This window comes from Pseudophryne corroboree, chromosome 11, assembly GCF_028390025.1.
Source record: "Pseudophryne corroboree isolate aPseCor3 chromosome 11, aPseCor3.hap2, whole genome shotgun sequence".
NCBI lineage: Eukaryota > Metazoa > Chordata > Amphibia > Anura > Myobatrachidae > Pseudophryne > Pseudophryne corroboree.
Genome location: NC_086454.1, coordinates 222950359 through 222969869, shown reverse-complemented (window position 1 = coordinate 222969869; position 19511 = coordinate 222950359). Strand labels below are relative to the sequence as shown.

The 19511-nt window shown below is 46.4% G+C and overlaps 1 long non-coding RNA gene across 1 annotated transcript; it reads left to right on the top strand.

Moving 5' to 3' along the window:
- Positions 1 to 16493: 16493 nt before the first annotated feature.
- Positions 16494 to 18178, top strand: LOC134970120 (uncharacterized). The gene is made up of 3 exons (XR_010189676.1): positions 16494 to 16575; positions 16651 to 16863; positions 17478 to 18178. It is a non-coding gene; the product is annotated as an uncharacterized LOC134970120 (long non-coding RNA).
- The last annotated feature ends 1333 nt before the right edge of the window (positions 18179 to 19511 follow it).

Here is a 19511-nt window from a genome sequence, read left to right as displayed (position 1 = left end):
TTATATCAAGAACCTCTTTTTATGTTAAGTATATTTTGACTGGGTGTAGTATGGTATGCCGGCGCTCGGGCTCCCGGCGACCAGCATACTGGCGCCGGGAGCCCGACCGACGGCATACCGACAGCGTGGTGAGCGCAAAGGAGCTCCTTGCGGGCTCGCTGCGCTCGCCACGCTGCGGGCACGGTGGCGGGCTACGCGCGCCACAATATTTTATTCTCCCTCCAGGGGGGTCGTGGACCCCCACGAGGGAGAATAGCTGTCGGTATGCCGGGTGTCGGGATTCCGGCGCCGGTATACTGCACGCCGGGGTCCCGACATTCGGCATACCGAAGACCACCCCTTTTGATTTACATTTGCTGCTCTATTATGCTTTCCCTATAATGCGTAACATAGTAACATAGTATCTGAGGTTGAAAAAAGGCAATTGTCCATCGAGTTCAACCTATTTGTGGTCTCCTATGCATGATGATTTGACTAAAATTTCAGACTGATGCTGCTGTCAGCCGTTGCATTTTATCCCTATTTATAGTAACTATAATGCATGACTATGCACCATATCCCTGGATATCCTTATCCATTAGGAATTTATCTAACCCATTCTTAAAGGTGTTGACAGATTTCGCCATTACAACTCCCTCAGGCAGGGAATTCCAAACACGTATTGTCCTTACCGTGAAAAAGCCTTTACGCCGTATTGTGCGGAATCTCCTCTCCTCTAACCTGAGCGAGTGTCCACGAGTCCTCTGTGTTGATCTAACCAAAAACAGGTCCCGCGCAAGCTCTGTGTATTGTCCCCTTATATATTTGTAGATGTTGATCATATCCCCACTTAGTCTCCGCTTTTCCAATGTAAACATGCCTAGTCTTTCAAGCCTTTCCTTGTATTCCATCGTCTCCATGCCCTTAATTAGTTTGGTCTCCCTCCTCTGTACCTTTTCTAGCTCCAGGATATCCTTTTTGTAGTACGGTGCCCAGAATTGTACACAGTATTCAAGGTGTGGCCTCACTAGTGATTTATATAACGGGAGTATAATACTCTCGTCCCTAGCATCAATACCCCGTTTTATACATGCTAATATCTTATTAGCCTTCTTTGCTGCAGTCCTACTTTGGGTACTACTGCTTAGCTTGCTATCTATGAGGACACCTAAGTCCTTTTCCAGTACAGAATCCCCTAATTTTACCACATTTAGTAGGTAGGTGTAATTTTTGTTCTTGATACCACAGTGCATTACCTTACACTTGTCTGTGTTGAAGCGCATTCTCCATTTGGCTGCCCATGCTTCTAATTTAACTAAGTCGTTCTGAAGAGACTCGGCATCCTCCTCTGTATTTATAGCCTTACACAATTTGGTATCATCTGCAAAAATTGACACCATGCTCTCTAGACCTTCTGTTAGGTCGTTAATGAAAATATTGAACAATAGCGGTCCTAATACTGAGCCTTGCGGCACACCACTTAGCACTTCAGTCCAAGTTGAAAAAGATCCATTAACCACAACGCGCTGCTCCCTATTATCTAACCAGTTTTTGACCCAAGTGCATATTGTGCTTCCTAGTCCTGATTCTTGTAGCTTGTAGATAAGTCTCATGTGTGGTACAGTATCGAACGCTTTGGCAAAGTCTAAAAAGATTACATCCACGTCTTTACCCTGATCTAGGTTTGCGCTTACTGTTTCATAAAAGCCAAGTAAGTTGGTTTGACAGGATTTGTCCTTCATAAACCCATGTTGATTCCTTTTAATGACCTTATTGACTTCAAGGAACTTCTGAATACTATCTCTTAGAATACCTTCCAATACTTTCCCCACTATAGATGTAAGACTAACTGGTCTATAATTACCTGGTTCAGCTTTACTTCCCTTTTCTCTGACGTCCTAGTGGATGCTGGGAACTCCGTAAGGACCATGGGGAATAGCGGCTCCGCAGGAGACTGGGCACAACTAAAGAAAGCTTTAGGACTACCTGGTGTGCACTGGCTCCTCCCTCTATGACCCTCCTCCAGACCTCAGTTAGAATTTTGTGCCCGGCTGAGCTGGATGCACACTAGGGGCTCTCCTGAGCTCTTAGAAAAGAAAGTTATATTTAGGTTTTTTATTTTCAGTGAGATCTGCTGGCAACAGACTCACTGCTACGAGGGACTTAGGGGAGAGAAGCGGACCTACCTGCTTGCAGCTAGCTTAGGCTTTTTAGGCTACTGGACACCATTAGCTCCAGAGGGATCGAACACAGGCCCATCCTCGGTCGTCCGGAGCCGCGCCGCCGCCCCCCTTGCAAAGCCAGAAGCAAGAAGATGTTCCTGAAAATCGGCGGCAGAAGACTTCGGTCTTCATTAAGGTAGCGCACAGCACTGCAGCTGTGCGCCATTGATCCCCATGCACACCACACACTCCGGTCACTGATGGGTGCAGGGCGCGGGGGGGGGGGGGCGCCCTGGGGCTGCAATAAGAGTACCTTACTGGCAAAAGAACACATAATATAGTCATTAAGACTATATATGTGTAAAATCCCCTGCCATATATTCCATAAAAAAGCGGGAGAAGCCCGCCGAGAAAGGGGCGGGGCTATCTCCCTCAGCACACTGGCGCCATTTCCTCTCACAGCTCCGCTGGAAGGACGCTCCAAAGGCTCTCCCCTGCAGTTTCCAGACTTCATAGGGTAAAAAAGAGAGGAGGGGCACTAAATTTAGGCGCAGTATCTGTATATTAATAGCAGCTATAAGGGAAAAATCACTGTATGTATAGTGTGAATCCCTACATTATATATAGCGCTCTGGTGTGTGCTGGCATACTCGCTCTCTGTCTCCCCAAGGGACTTTGTGGGGTCCTGTCCTCAGTCAGAGCATTCCCTGTGTGTGTGGTGTGTCGGTACGGCTGTGTCGACATGTTAGATGAGGAGGCTTATGTGGAGGCGGAGCAGGTGCCGATAAATGTGATGTCACCCCCTGCGGGGTCGACACCTGAGTGGATGGTTATGTGGAAGGAATTACGCGACAGTGTCGACTCCTTACATAAAAGGTTTGACGACATAGCAGATGTGGGACAGCCGGCTTCTCAGCCTGTGCCTGCCCAGACGTCTCTAAAGCCGTCAGGGGCTCTAAAACGCCCGCTACCTCAGATGGCAGACACAGATGTCGACTCGGATACTGACTCCAGTGTCGACGATGATGAGACTAGTGTACATTCCAATAGAGCCACCCGTTACATGATTACGGCAATGAAAAATGTGTTGCATATTTCTGATATTACCCCAGGTACCACAAAAAAGGGTATTATGTTTGGGGAGAAAAAACTACCAGTGGTTTTTCCCCCATCTGATGAATTAAATGAAGTGTGTGAAGAAGCGTGGGCTTCCCCCGATAAGAAACTGGTAATTTCTAAAAAGTTACTAATGGCGTACCCTTTCCCGCCAGAGGACAGGTCACGTTGGGAGACATCCCCTAGGGTGGATAAAGCGCTCACACGTCTGTCAAAAAAGGTGGCACTACCGTCTCCGGACACGGCCGCCCTAAAGGAGCCTGCAGATAGAAAGCAGGAGGCTATCCTGAAGTCTGTATATACACACTCAGGTATTATACTGAGATCTTTGAAAAAGTCACGGGTCACGTGACGAAACGCGTCAGGACTCCTCCCCTACTTTCTTCTCCACTGAACACTTGCTCCAGGTTGCTTCCAGGACACAGCTTTCCTGCCCGAATTCATCTGCGGCAATGACGGGCGACCTCCACTGACCTATAACCTAACCGTGGGATCTGTGCGACGGTAATTACCGGCTTCATCATCCTCCAGCCTGTTGTCTCCTGGCGGACGGTGCACGTCCAGGTAGTCTGGGAGGAATCTCACAGTGCAGCCTGATCTCTGCGGATAGCGGTTCATCTAGCAGCATCACGTTCGCTGCCCGTTCCTGTCTGCACGGCATACATCGGGTGCCAAACAGGAGGTCAAGTGAGAAATAATTAGTGGCCAGCGGATATATTATACACGGTACGTACCCTCCAGCTGCACAAACATACGGGGCAAAACTTTGGACTTACCCGGGGACGCTCGGGTTCACCAGCCCTTTCTGGAGAGGTATCCTTTCTCTATATACAGTTAATTCATGCCATCAATCTTTATTGAAGCTCAATCTTGAAACTTACAGTTACTGTGTCTTATCCTGGAACTACATTCAGAAACTTTCAGCAACAGTGTTTCTAAAATGATTGTAACATATTGTTACACTTTGAACTTTTACTCCATCAGTTCAGTGGGAATTTTTTATGCTACATATAATGATGTTATAGCCTAGATTTTTTATGTATTTTTACACAATTTGAAACATATGTATGTGGCAATTTGGATAGTTATGAATAACAACTCTCATGAATTATTTATATTAGAGGGTATTTTTATCAGATTATTGTGAACAATAAATATATACATTTTTTTAATTTAATTGATTCTTTGGTTGTTTTTTGAACCTTTGAAAACAATGTGTGTGGATTATATGAGCGCCTCTATTAATTTTTATAGTTATACTGAGACCGGCTATTGCTTCAGCATGGATGTGCAGTGCTGCAGCTGCGTGGCTACCGCGCTACAAACCCAAGCCGATGCTATTGCCGGTCTGAGCAAAGCACCCATATGTGTATAAATTGATTTTAAAGTCGTTTCCTGTCTGCGGTCAGCAGGATCCTTGAGGGCTGTCGTGTCTGGAGACGGTAGCGCCACCTTCTTGGATAAGCGCGTCAAAGCCTTGTCTACCCTGGGCGAGGATTCCCACCGTACTCTGTCCTGTGCCGGGAAAGGATACGCCATAAAAATTCTTTTGGGAATCTGCAGTTTTTTGTCTGGAGTTTCCCAAGCTTTTTCAAATAATGTGTTCAGCTCATGAGATGGGGGAAATGTCACCTCAGGTTTCTTTTCCTTAAACATGCATACCCTCGTGTCAGGGACAGAGGGGTCATCTGTGATATGTAAAACATCCTTTATTGCAATAATCATATAATGATTACTTTTTGCCACCCTTGGGTGTAATCTTGCATCATCGTAGTCGACACTGGAGTCAGAATTCGTGTCGGTATCAGTGTCTGCCATTTGGGAAAGGGGACGTTTTTGAGACCCTGAAGGGCCCTGTGACACAGTCAAAGCCATGGATTGACTCCCTGCTTTTTCCCTGGACTCTGCTTTGTCCAACCTCTTATGTAATAATGTCACATTTGCATTTAAAACATTCCACATGTCCAACCAATCAGGTGTCGGCGTTGCCGACGGAGACACCACAATCATCTGCTCGACCTCCTCAGAAGAGCCTTCCGCTTCAGACATGCCGACACACTCGTACCGACACCCCCACACACACAGGGATATTTATATGGAGACAGATCCCCAATAAGGCCCTTTGGAGAGACAGAGAGAGAGTATGCCAGCACACACCCAGCGCCAACTGACACTGGAAAAACCAATTCCCAGCTAAATAGCGCTTTTATATAATTATGTGCATATAATACACCCACTGCGCCTTACAAGTGCCCCCCCCCCCCCCTCTTTTCTGCCCTGTGTCACCGTGTTCAGCAGGGGAGAGTCCGGGGAGCCAGCTTCTCTGCAGTGTCTGTGGAGAAAATGGCGCTGGTTAGTGCTGAGGGATCAAGCTCCGCCCCCTCAGCGGCGGGCTTCGGTCCCGCTCAATTTCTTTAAATACTGACGGGGATTTACTATATACAGCCCACGGAGCCTATATATTCATTTTAGCCAGTCCTAGAGGTTTAAAATTGCTGCCCAGGTCTCCCCCCTGCGCCCTGCACCCATCAGTGCCTGTCTTGTGTGTTGTGTGTGGGAGCAATGGGGCGCAGCGTTACCTCAGAGAAGATCTGAAGTCTTCTGCCGCCTTTGAAGTCTTCCTTCTTCTTATACTCACCCGGCTTCTATCTAAAAGCAGAGCCTATCAGTTAAGTAGGTCTGCTTCTCTCTCCTCAGTCCCACGATGCAGGGAGCCTGTTGCCAGCAGTGCTCCCTGAAAATAAAAAACCTAACAAAATTCTTTTTTCAGAGAAACTCAGGAGAGCTCCTGTAATGCACCCAGTCTCCTCTGGGCACAGGATCTGACTGAGGTCTGGAGGAGGGGCATAGAGGGAGGAGCCACTGCACACCCATTCTAAAGTTCTTTATAGTGCCCATGTCTCCTGCGGAGCCGGTCTATACCCCATGGTCCTTACGGAGTCCCCGGCATCTTCTAGGACGTAAGAGAAAATAGGATTTTAAATACCTAACGGTAAATCCTTTTCTCTTTGTCCATAAGGGATATTGGGTGCCCGCCTCTGTGCGGTGACTTCTGCAGGTTATCTGTTCTGTGTTTCCTGTTCAGCTGTTGCTGTTTTTCTGTTGCCAGCCATTGCTGGCCAGGTTATATTATGGTTTGCTGGTGTGAAAATCTCACCACACTTCCTGTGGGAGGGGGCATACAGGGGAGAAGCCAGCACACCCAGTTGAAGAAATTTAAAGTGCACTGGCTCCTTTGGCCCGTCTATACCCATCGTACTAATTCTGTCCCCAATATCCCTTTATGGACTACGAGAAAAGGATTTACGGGTAGGTATTTAAAATCCTATTTTTTCTTTAGACCCACAAAGTAATGAGCCTCAGTCTCCAAGAAATGACACTGTGGAAATAAAAGAGGATTGGACATTCACTTTAAATTTGCTATCACACCACCATGGCCCTAAACTCCAAGGCTACCCAGCCCAGACTTATAAGAGCCAACGAGACAAGCAGGTGCTGATGCTGCCTGTTCCTTCCTCGCCTCCATGCAACACTATTATACACACAAATGAAGCACTTGTCTCAAACACGTTATCATTTGCGAAAATGTGACAGTAGTCTTAAGGCCCATATAGACGGGAGAGATGTGTGCTGAGCGAACCGCTCAGCACACATCTCTCCCGGCGCTCAGCACAGCGCGATCTGTGCTGAGCGGGCGGGGGGAGACGGGGGGGCCGCTCACTTCACCCAGCGGGTGAAATGAGCGAAGTGCTAGATTGGCCTGCATGCAGGCCAATCTAGCACCGGCGAGAGCGATGTGCGGGGCCACGCATCACTATCGCTGAGGGGGGTACACACGAGTGATCTGTGCTTAAAATCTAAGCAATCTAGTCAGATTGCTTAGATTTTAAGCATGGATCTCTCCTTGTGTACCCCCCTTTACAGAAAATAATGCAAATTTCATGCTTTTAAATGAAAATGAGTGTACTCTGAATCAAAATGTCAACCATGTTAACACCAATGTATCAGAGAGTTTTGGTGTTATGACCAGAATCTTAGAAACAAACCAACATTTATTAAAGGCACAAACAAATTCAAATATGGCCTTTCAACAACATTTCATACTACTACAACAAATTGTTAGTTGTTTCCTTGAGGCATCAAGTACCACTAGTAGTAGTGCCAACCCCTCACCTGCACCAGTGCCATGCAAGTGTGGGGCACGTACTAGAGATGGGGCCAAATGTAACAGAGTGAGAGTTTCAGAAAGTGAGAGATTTTTTTGCAGCTTTTTTTTAAGTGGCAATCATTTACACTGCAAAACCAGGTTGATCTTGCTGTGTAAATGGGATCAGTACGAAATCCCGCTGGACGGGATCCCGGCGGTCGGAATACCAACACCGGAATCCCGACCGGCGGGATGTTGACCGCATGCCGTTCAAATGATTGCCATTTAAAAAAAAAATGCAAAACCCTTCCAAATCTCTCACTTTCTGAAACCTTCACTCGATTACATTTGGCCCGTGGTGTTGCTGGGCTTTGCTGCTCATCCTCCCCTAGCCATCCACTGACATATCAGTGAAAGTGTATGGGCCAAATATAATCACATACTTTATCTCTAAGTGATGTGGCTAATGTTAACTTAAGCACTCTTTTAGAACTGGCTGCAGTACACATTTCAGGAGGGACTACATGCTTTGCACCTGAAGTACAATATTTCATTATAAAGGGCATCATCAGTAGCGGCTCTTACTGGGGTGGCGGCGGTGGTTAGGAAAACGTCCTCTCTGCGAAGGGAAACTAGACGTGCAATGAGGTAGCATCTAGTTTCCCTTCGTGCAGAGGACCTTTCCCCGCTACTGATGCCTGCCGTGCGGTGCACCTGACGTCAGTTTAGAACAGCCATAGACGCTAGAGGTCATAATTGACCTCTACTGTCTGTGCGCTTCAAGGAGTGGAGACGGAGGGCAGCAGCGGTCGGGAAACAGGAACGGGGCTGGTGAGTATTCTTTATTTCTCTGGCAGGGTCCACAGGTTATGCACAGGATAACAATGGGATATGATGGAGCGACAGCGGATTGGCACCAAACGTTCAAAAGCTTTCTGGCCCGTCCATATATCCCGCCCACTGGCTCAGGCAAATCAGTTTTTTGTTTGGTGCGGCAGGAGCCAGACCATGGTCAGAGGGCTGCAGTTTCCTTTGCAGCCTCAAGCTTTCTTATTTTATTTTTATAGTCTTACTATTTTTGAGTGATCTTTCTAAACGTCTTATACGCATATTGGAAAGAGTCGCTCCAACAACTCTCCGCCGGGTCGCAACAACGCTTACCCACGAGTACAGTGCTGTTTTGGCGGGCGTCTGTGTTGGATATACTAGCAGGTTCATCAGTTGTTACAAGGCTGTGGCCGGAGCACGGAGGGAAGGTAAGGCATCGGTTCCGCTTAGTAGATGGAATACGGACAGACACAGCCGCACTGTTTTGGGAGTAGACTACCAAACAGTAGCTGATGTGCCGCCACCATGGGTGCTCCAGCGCTAGGCCTTAGGGATCATAGGCACCAGGAATAGCATGAGGCCACGATACCTAGGGTTGATGTCAACGGTGGGGAGTCAGACGCTCTCCTGGTCACCCCTCCCCCCCGGTTCATGACCAGTTTCCACCGAGTCTCCCGCCATGGACTGATTCCTCGCTTCTGTCTCAGAAGCTACCAGAGGGGACTCAGTCACAGCATAGGCCGCTGCGTCAGTGTTTACTAAGCGCTACCACGAGAGATCTGATCGCAGCATAGGCGACTGTGTGACCAATGCGTCTGTGTTCACTGAACGTTACCACGAGTGCTCATATGACTAATATATAACATGTGACTGACTGCTAGTGTGATTGCTGACTTTAATATATGTTTGTCAGTTGTTCCTTCTGATCCTCAATGCTGGTGCATGGGTAGGGTCAGATTGATATCACTTTAAGAAGGTTAAAGTGATTACAGTCACAAATTGTGTAGTACACTGTGAAAGTGCTGATTATCACGTCTAAGAGCGGCAAAGGTGACGAAGGTACACTTACAGCAACACTCATATCATGTTTGTCTTGCAAAACTATTATCCTCTCAGGATCTGGTTCAGGATGGTTTATGTGTAAATTGTTTTGCTTTTCAGCAGAACACAAGGCAGATCCCTGTACAATATCAGGTACAGATGGATCCACCTTGGGCTATGTTTGCACAGACTTTGTCCAGTATAGCTGAACAGATAATTCCTACAGCTTCGGTACCAGGTATAGGGTACCCATACATGCAGCTCCCTACCTACGGTATATCAATCCCCCAGCAGCTTCTCAAATGAAACAAGCTGATAAACTGATGGTAAGTAAATTGTCACCTTCACAGGCTACACATGACGATTCATCGGAAGATGAAAGCTCAGTTTACTCTACCTCAACATATGAAGAGGAGGAAGAAGGTCTCAGCTCAATAGATATAGCTGAATTAATAAGAGCAATGAAGGCCATTCTGTCCTTAGAAGATTCAGCAGAGCCTGTGCTAAAAACCAAGGCACCTGTGTTTAAACGTCCCAAAACAGTTAAGACTGAGTTTCCAGCTGACGGAAATCATGGAAGAGGCTTGGGTAACACCCAACAAAAAATATAGAATGCCCAAAAAATGGGATTCAAATTATCCTTTTCCAGCCGGGGACTGTTCAAAAAGGGAGGTGGCTCCTAAAGTAGCTACACATGTGATTTGATTAGTGCGAAAATCTAGATTGCCTTTGCCGTCAACATCTTTAAATGTGTGGAGCAGTCATAATGCCAGCCATGACGTCAGCTTGGATAGCAAAGGCAGTGGCTGCCTGGGCTGATGCATTGGAAGGTGATTTGTCATTAGCTTCTAGAGAGCAAAAATCCTATATAGCCCATATTAAACAGGCTGCAGTATTCTTGGAAGAATTAGATATGCAGAGCAGTTTGGTTGCATACGTGGAAAGCCGGTTCAGAATCTAAGAGGGTTTTGGAATCTTTGCCTTTTTCTGGAAATATTTTGTTTGGTAAGGAATTGACAGATATTCTGGAGGCAGAAGCAGACTCCAAGAAGGTCAAGTTTCCTTCCACATATAACCCCAAATCTAGGGGTTCCGTTTTCCAGCCCTTTCGGTCTCAAGGAAAACCAAAGGGAAAAAGTGATCATAAACAGCCCCAATACAATCAGTTTGGTAAGTCAAAAAAGCATTGGGCTACCAGAGAGCTCACAGCCAAAAAGCAATGAAGGAGGTAAGTCACATACTAAAGTGGGCAGAACTCCATCTTTCAGCCTTGTCCGCAGTGTTTGTTCCGGGAGTCCTAAACTGGGAAGCAGACTTTCTCAGCCGACACACCATTCCAGCAAGCGAATTGGCCCTACACACGGAGGTCTATCAGACTCTAGTAGAAAAATGGGGGTTGCCAGAGATAGATCTCATGGCATCCCGTCTGAACAACAAATTGTCCGTATACGGGTCAAGAACAAAGGATCCCGAAGCGATCTTTGTGGACACCTTGTTGGTGAAATGGGACGTTCATCTGGCTTATCTGTTTCCTCCAATCACCCTGTTACCCAGGTACATGGTGCTTCATCAGAACAGATATGTAAGGTGGCCACATGGTCTTCCATTAACACATTCATTAGACATTATGCCTTGGATACTTTTGCCTCTCATGACGCTGAATTTGGGCGTAAGGTTCTCCTGTCTAATCAGGAGCGTCCCCACCACTAAATTGCTTTGGGAAATCCCATTGTTATCCTGTGGATAACCTGTAGACCCTGCCGGAGAAATATACGTTATGGTAAGAACTTACCGTTGATAACGGTATTTCTCCTAAGTCCACAGGTTCCACAGGGATCCCACCCTGACGCACCTGATTTGAGGATCTTTCTACTCACTAACCTCTTCCTTCTTGTATGTAAAGGTGTGCATGTGTGTTCTTCTTGCCTGATTACGGCTCTACATGATGCTCCTGCCTTGTGCTTTGGAATACAACTGATTTGCCTGAGCCAGTGTGCGGGATATATGGATGGGCCCATTGCATCCTGGGAGGCTAGAAAGCCTTTGATCATTTGGTGCCAATCCGCTGTCGCTCCATCATATCCCACTGTTATCCTGTGGAACCTGTGTACTTAGGAGAAATACCATTATCAACGGTAAGTTCTTACCATAACGTATATTTTTTTTACTATGGGCACAGCAACTGGTGGGCACAGTAATGGGGGCAAAACTACTGGGGGCACAACTACTGAGGGCGCAGTACTGGGGGCAAAACTACTGGGGGCACAGCTGCAGGGGGCACAACTACTGAGGGTGCAGTACTGGGGGCAAAACTACTGGAGGCACAGCTGCAGGGGGCACAACAGCTACTGGTGACACAACAGCTACTGGGGGCACAACTCTACAGGGGTGAAAACTACAGGGAGCAAAACTGACCATGCCCCTTCCCTAAGAAACCACACCCCTATTTTTGGTACGCACCTGCGGCATGCTCTAAACCTATTTAATCTGTGTGTGTGTGTGGGGGGGGGCAAAATAAACTTTCGCCCTGGGTGCCACAAGGTCTAGAACCGGCCCTGGGCATCATGTGTGTTGATCTTCTTAGGATATGTATTTTACCACAGTAGAGGGAAAACATTCATTTAGAGTGAAAGGCAGCACACACATAAATGAACACTTTCTTGGTATATTGTGTAGGATGCTGAATAAGTTTACCAATTTTAGGATACATTTTTTTTTTTTTTAAAGATAGCAAGTACTTGACTATCACCGAAGCCTTAACCTGACTCCCACTCTCTGTGCTCACATAGGGGGCCATTCCGACCCGTTCGCACGCTGCTGGTTGTCGCAGTGGTGCGAACAGGTCGGGTCTGCGACCAGAAGAACGAAGAAAGTGATCGCCGGAGCGATCGCAAGAAGACTGACAGGCGGAAGGCATTCCAGGGCGGCAAGTCACTCTGGGAGTGGTGAGTCCAATGCAGGCATGTCCAGGCGTTTGGAGGTCGGATGTCTGACGTCAATTCCGGGACCTGCATCGCTGGATCGATCGCACAGGGTAAGCAACTGTTACCCTGGTCTAGTTCTACACAAAACTTTTTTAGCATAGCAGGGCTGCACAAGCGTTCGCAGCCTTGCTATGCAAAAAAAGCCCTCCCCCATAGGCGTCGTCGAGTTGATCGCATGGGCAGAAAAAGTTGCTACATGCGATCAACTTGGAATGACCCCATAGTTGCCAGATTAAACCAGTAGCCCTGCCTGTTTTCTGTCCATTGCATAATCCAGCGAAGGTGTTTGATTAAGGCACAGATTATGCAACAATCAGCAGCAGCGTACAATGGGGGTCATTCCGAGTTGATCGCTCGCTGACATTTTTCGTAGCGCAGCGATCAAGTGGAAAACCTGCATTTCTGTGCATGCGTATGCCCTGCAATGCGGTCGCGCGACGTACGGGTACAAAGCTCTTTGTGGTTGTGCTCAGGTTCTAGAGAAGTTTTCCTTCGCACTGGCGGCCGCAAGAAGATTGACAGGAAGGGGGTATTACTGGGTGTCAACTGACCGTTTTCAGGCAGTGTTTGCAAAAACGCAGGCGTGTCTGAAAAAACGCAGGCGTGGCTGGGCGGGTGTACGACGTCAAATGCAAACACGAATAGGCTGAAGTGATCGCAAGTGCCCCAGTGGGCGGCGGCATAGCGTTTGCACGGCTGCTAAAACTAGCTAGCAAGCAATCAACTCGGAATGACCCTCAATGACACAGATCTTATTAAGACTATACAACAATGGAATCTAGATTTTAATAGCCCAAATATACATTCTATCACAGATCAAGTGTGTCACAATCCTGTCTAATTTCATATCGTTTGGTGATTTACCATCTGTCCTGGATCCTGCATCTTTTCTGCTTACTGGGCTAAACAGCTCACCAGTACCATGAGCTCCCTGGGTGCTGAGTTCTCTGTCTGGAAGGGCAGAGTTGCCTATGAGCTGCACTTGTGTTGATTAACCTTCTGTGTGAATACTGAATTCAGCAAGTCTCTCCATGCTGTGCCTACGCAGCAATCATTGAGGATTGTCCATGCTGTCCTTATACCACATGCCTCTCAGACTCCAGTGGTCACCAGATACTGCTCCCTGTGCTCTCAGAGCCTGCAGCCATTATTGCCTCCATGTGGTCCCATAACACTGGTGTTTCCCTCCAAGCCCAGTACGTTGTGCAGCCATGACAGTCCAGTTCAGCTGACAAGTCTGGATCCAATCTAGAGCCACTCTGCCGCCAGCTGATTGCCATGGCCAATCACCATCCAGCCAGGGGTAAAAAGCCAGTCTCCCAGCACTGTGGAATCGCCAGTGCTTTGTTGTATGTAGCCTGCAATCCTGCTCTTGGTTATTCTAGTCTTAAGTGCTAACTTCAAACATAGCACTGCCTGGACCCAACAGCTATCCTGAGTAGCTGCACCGCTGCTGTCATTAGTTCACCCCGGTGTTCCCAGATAGCTGTCCCGCTGACTATCTCTAATCATCAGTCTATCCCGGTACCCTGCCCTGCTCATTGGTCAATACCGGTGTTCAGCTGTGTATTTCTGCTCATTGGTCACTCCCAGTTTCCTGCCCTGCTCATTGGTCAATCCCTGTGTTTGGCTATGTATCTCTGCTCCTCAGTCAGTTCCGGTGTATGCCCAGCTTGTTGCTAATGGTTACACAGTAGCTGGCTTGCATTCTCCCAGTACTCTGGTATCCTGCATAGCTGGCCTGTATTCACCCAGCTCATCACTAATGGTCTACTGAATAGCTGACCTGTATTCTCCCAGTACTCTGGTATCCTGCAAAGCTGTTCTGCTTTCTCCCAGCTCACCGCTGACAGTCTACACAAGGTAATTCCATGTAACCGAGTAGCTGGCCTGCATTCTCCAAGTACTCTGGTATCCTGCAAAGCTGGCCTGCATTCTCCCAGCTACTTGATTTCATTCCTGGTCTCTTATCTGTTGATAATACAGTTTTTACCTATTGATCCTTTTATTGTGCATGAATAAATCTCATAAAAAAAACCTGCTACATTACATGTTGGTAATTGAATCCAGGGCCCCGTACTTCTGCTCAGTACGGGTGCACAACTAAACCAACCCGTACAGTGTGGACTAATTACAATTGCGCTGTGCAGGATTATCACGAATTGACAATGGAGTCAGAAGTTAGGAGAAACATCCATACCCCAAGTCCCATGTAAGACAAAATAATGAATTTATTTCAAGGTTAACATGACAACATTTCTAGGAGTGCAGTAATGAAGTAAATAGAGGAATATGTATTTGCCAATCAGCCATCCTTCTGGCATTTGTCCCACCTCCAACTTAGCAGACAGGGGGGTAAATTTACTAAGATTCGTATTTTCCAGAATCATGTCCAAGTTCAATCACGAATGACATCGACAGTGTAAAATTGCAACTTTTTGAATTGATTACGACTAATTTACTAAGCTGTCGTATTCGTGTTTTTCGTTTCTTCCGATGTCGATGTCATTCGTGCTTTTCTGCTGTAGATTGCGGCCGCGTTTGCTGTTTCGCGGCCGCGTTTATGTGCTTTTTTACGACTGCGTCACATGTCTGTTACGGCAGTGATTTAGAAATTGCTGCCGCGTTTTTAGTCCTAAGTTTCGTTTTCGTCACGCGGCCGTGATTGGATGTATTCGTGAAGGAGGAGTGTCTGTGCATATTACTATAAAACCGCCCCAAACACACCGCACCTCGTGGGTTTAGCTAGTGGAGAGGAGAGAGGAAGGTGTATTTGGAGTTGGTGAGTTTGGTGGAGTTTTTGGTGGATTTGGAGAGGAGTTTGGTGATTGTTGAGTGCTGTACTGTGTGTGTAAGTAGTCTTGTCATATTTGTAGTATTGTTTTTTCACAGTTTGTCTACTTTTTTGTCCTTGTTTTTTTTTTACAGTCTTTTGTCATTGTTTGTGAGTGAGTGAGTGAGTGAGTGAGCGTGTGTGTTGGCTGTGTGGTGTGTAGTAGTAGGAGTAGTGGAGGAGTGTGTTTTGTGTTTTGATTTTTCAGTGTTTTTTGTCGTTTGTCATGTCAGACTCAGAGGTCAGTGTGGTGGCGGAGGTTAGTGAGGTGGAGGCTGGTAGTGAGGTGGAGGCTGGTAGTGAGGTGGAGGCTGGTAGTGAGGTGGAGGCTGTTAGTGAGGTGGAGGGGGGTAGTGAGAGGGAGGAGGTTAGTGAGGAGGAGGAGGAGGGGGTGCCTGTTGCTGTATTTTCCAGTGATAGTGATGGTGTTGTGGCTCCGCAGCCACGCACCACTACCAAGACTGGCAGGAATATTAAGTTCAGCTATGCTGAAAACATGGCTTTGGTGCGTGAGCTGATGAAGCACCATCGCCAATTGTTTGGTCAGGATGCTGGCAAGGTGTCCTCCCGCAGGAAGTCTGTCCTGTGGGGGCAAGTAATACTTGCCGTGAATAGTGAGGGTGTGGTGAGGCGGACTGAGGACACGTGCCGCAAGAGGTTTTATGATATAAAGCGGCGTGTCAAGGCCAAGATGGCCAAAGAGTCCAAATCTGCACGAAAAACCGGAGGTGGCCCCCCTTTCCGGGCCACCTATCGGGACTGGGAGGAGCCTGTGCGGGCATTGATTCCTGCCGAAGTGGTGTCTGCTACTCATGTCCGGGATTCGGACCGACCCACGCAGGATGGTAAGTTTGATTTGTTAGATTTTTATTTAAATGTCCTCTAAATGGTGTAAATGTCATTTTTAAAGGGTAAAGGATGCATAAATTGTGTTTCACATATTTCAGGCCTATGCACCCTTAAGGTGTGTTTGTGTTTCGAATTTGCTTTTTTCACCTTGCATTGGCTGTTTGGTAAATTTAATATTGCGCAAAAACATGTGCAATGGCTGCTGTTTTTTTTTTTTTTATAAAATATTTTTTGCGATATTGCTTGGACATCTGTGTTGTATGCTTATTTAAAAAATATTTTTTGATTTATTTACTTCTGAAAAACGGTGCAATTATTCCAATATTACATTTTTAAAACATTTGCAAGTAGTCAATCTCTGCAATATCTGAGGCATAATTCTCAAATGTAACAGATTTATTGTGTGCAACATCATGTACATTTGGATATACAACACAAAATAATCAAGCTTGAAGCTCTTAATCAGAAATTATTTGTTTATCCAATACCTAATAGATGGTTACAGTACACTAAGGCTTTGCAGTTATAATTTTTACACAAAGCATGGTAATAATGTTTGGTCCACTTTTTCAACAGTCCCACAGACCAGCCGGCCAGACAGGCCTCAGACAAGTCAGGATGAGGCTGGGATTGCAGGTAAGACTTCACTGTAGTCACATATTCTGAAAACACATAGAAGTACAAAATATTAATGTTTATATTTTCACATAGGTTCTGCTTCTGGAAGCCGACCTCCTGTAAGGCGCCCATCACAGGGCTCGGGCCACTTACCCAGGAGGCCAAGTAAGACACGGCGTCTTGGCACGGAATCTGCGGCTCCATCATCCCCACCCAGGCGACGCATTTCGGCAGTGTCACCCCAGCCACCACTGGCACTATTGGCGAGTTCGCAGAGTGATGAGCCCCGATCACCTCAGTTATCTGGTGAGTAAAAACAGAAATTAAACACATAGGCAATAATATACACAGTACAGTTAATATGTTGTTAGTTGGTTTTGAGATTACATGTTTTCCAGAACAAGCAATGTGATGTTACGTCTTCAATTGCTAAAGGTGAAAATGTTTTTTTTTAAAAGGTCTTAGTGGATGATCTCGCCAACATCATTTTTAATAAATAACAGACATTTGTTTAAAATTTGGCCACACACGTGCACATTAAAATAAAATACCAATAAAATTCCCAAACAAAAACAGCATCCACAACATTATATTGTTCACACATCTCCCCTGTCCAGTATGTAGATGGCTTACTTGCTCCGCTCATCTGGACTATCCAGGTAAGTAGTCTATATCGTGGTCAGGGGAGGTGATATAACACTGTAATGCTGTGGAGGGGAGGTAGTTAGGTGTGGATTATGCAAATCTGTCTATGTGGCCGCCTGTGTTGGTATATATGTTTTTGAACAAAAAAAACATTATAAGTTTTGAAAAACAACGCCAAAAACTATACAAATGGAGTATTATGAATGTAGTAATGTGTAGAAGTAGCCTTTAAACAAATTGACAAATAAACATTGCATGTTGGCCACCCCATACAGAGCCCAGCTTGATGGCTGACGTGGACCAGCAGGGACAAGACCAACAGGCAACCATCACACTGCAACTTACACCTGTTGACCCAAGCCAGCCAATACAGCTGCAGGATATCCCCCAAGCCTCCATCAGTCCACAACTGGCACAAGCTCCGCCCCCAACCCAAATACCAGATGACTTTTGGGCCAGTTGGACAAGCCAACAGGCCCAAAGCAATGCCAGCCTGACCGCACATACACAACACCTTGCCAGTCTGCCCCATCATCTACCGCGCATTAGTCGCAACTCGGGCAGACTGATTGTACAAGTAGGGCGAATGGCAACCTCAATGGAGCAAATAAGGGCTGACAACAGCCAAATGCTTGCTCATTTAACGCGCATCATAGATGAGCAACAGCGCCATCAGCAGGCACTCGTTCAGCTCATTCAGCACAACCAGGTTGTGAATGAGTCCTTATCCCGGATTGTAGCCAGCCACACTGCAACCAACACTCAACTGATTGCAAGCATTAATAATTTGAGCAGCAATATTACATTGATGGGAGCTCACCAAGTAACCTCCAGCTCGGGGACCACGACCCCTATCCAAACGCCAGTAACCTCCCCTGTTCGGCGTTCCTCCAGAGCACGTGCCAGTGAGCCAGCACAAAGCACAGCACCCAGCACACACAAGCGGAAAAAATAACCCCAATGTGATTTGCAAAATAAAAATTTGTATTTGACAAACACACAACTTCCTGTGTCCGTCTCAAACATTGTCGAAGCTGCTCTGTATGTATGTATGTTTTTCATGGGTAATGACTGAAAATGTATTTTTAGCATAAACTAAGTACAATGTACACACCACTATAAACAACAAACAGTAAGTTACAAAACACACAATAGAAAGTAGTGCAAAGTGTTTAGTCAAGGATAATTACAGCCTACTAAAACTGACCTGAAAAATAGCGCAGGATCACTTCTTGCCGTACGTGCCTCCCTACATATGTACTCACACTGTCACCAGATGGGTCTAACTCCTCTGCTTGCTGACTGCTTTCTCCCTCATCATGTGCCAGATATTGGTTTAAACACAGATTATGGAGAAAACAGCAGCAGAACACAATTCTAGTCACCTTTGAGGGACTATACAACAAAAGGCCTGCAGATTTATCCAGACACCGAAACCGTGACTTCAGCACACCAAAACATCTTTCTATCACATTCCGCGTAGCCTTATGTGCATGATTGTAACTGTGTTCAGCAGGAGAATCAGGTTGGGACAATGGAGTAAGGAGCCAAGAGTAGCAGCCGTAACCCCCATCACCTGAAAAACAGATATAGTCAACATTAGTACATATGTTAGATTATTCTTTCACCTAATCAAAACTCGAGTTTGTGGTTAAAAGACATACACACAAAACATTTTAAACATACCCAACAGCCAGCCATCAGGCATTTGTCCGTCCTCAAATTTATCGAAGAGCGATGACTGACTGAGGATGAAGGAGTCATGGCAGCCACCAGGGTAACCTGCAACAACACTCATAATTTTTATGTTTGCATCACAGACCACCTGGACATTAGTTGATTGTGCCAGATGCCTATTAGTATATATATATTGGCGGCCCTTAGGTGATCTCAGCTGAACGTGTGTGCAATCTATGGCCCCCAGCACATTGGGCATGCCAGCAAGCTCATAGAAAGCTACCCTGACAGCACTCCACTCCGACTCCTCGGTAGGGAAGCAGATTGAGGCATTAATGTGTGGCTCCAACACATCCAAAACCTGAGTGGACATTAAACAAGCTAAGGTGAGTGTCATGTTAGGTATTCTCTACAATACTGTGTTGTTTGTACTTACAGAAGCAACACTTAGACATAACCGCCTATGTATTTTTAGACTCACCTGATTCAAATATCTGGAAAAGGTGGGCTGTGAGATACCAATGACGTCGCCTGCCACAGCCTGGAAGCTCCCAGTAGCCATAAAGTGTAACACAGCCAGGAGTTTGTGTAGGCCTGAGACAGAGCGAGAGCGTGCTGTCTCAGGGTCTATG